Here is a 281-nt window from a genome sequence, read left to right as displayed (position 1 = left end):
TCCTGATTTAATTGACACAATCAATTTTGAGAGTTCACATTTAGGATTGAACTAGCTGCCAGGTTCCACAACTTCTCAGTTGTTTTGATGCCTCCTATTGAAGTGAGAAATGAAAATAACCCATCCGTGACTGTGGGCAATCTCTTGCTTCCAGCCAAGGAACCAGGAAAGGCAAACAAATCCCAACCTCCCAACCCCTTCCTGTTTGGATTATTATGCCTTTCCCCTAGGCACCTTTTACCTTTGACTGGAAGTTCTTTCCCTTGTGTGTGTGGTTTTTT

This window comes from Meleagris gallopavo, chromosome 6 (genome assembly GCF_000146605.3).
Source record: "Meleagris gallopavo isolate NT-WF06-2002-E0010 breed Aviagen turkey brand Nicholas breeding stock chromosome 6, Turkey_5.1, whole genome shotgun sequence".
Lineage (NCBI taxonomy): Eukaryota > Metazoa > Chordata > Aves > Galliformes > Phasianidae > Meleagris > Meleagris gallopavo.
Note: the sequence above shows the minus strand (reverse complement) of the source record.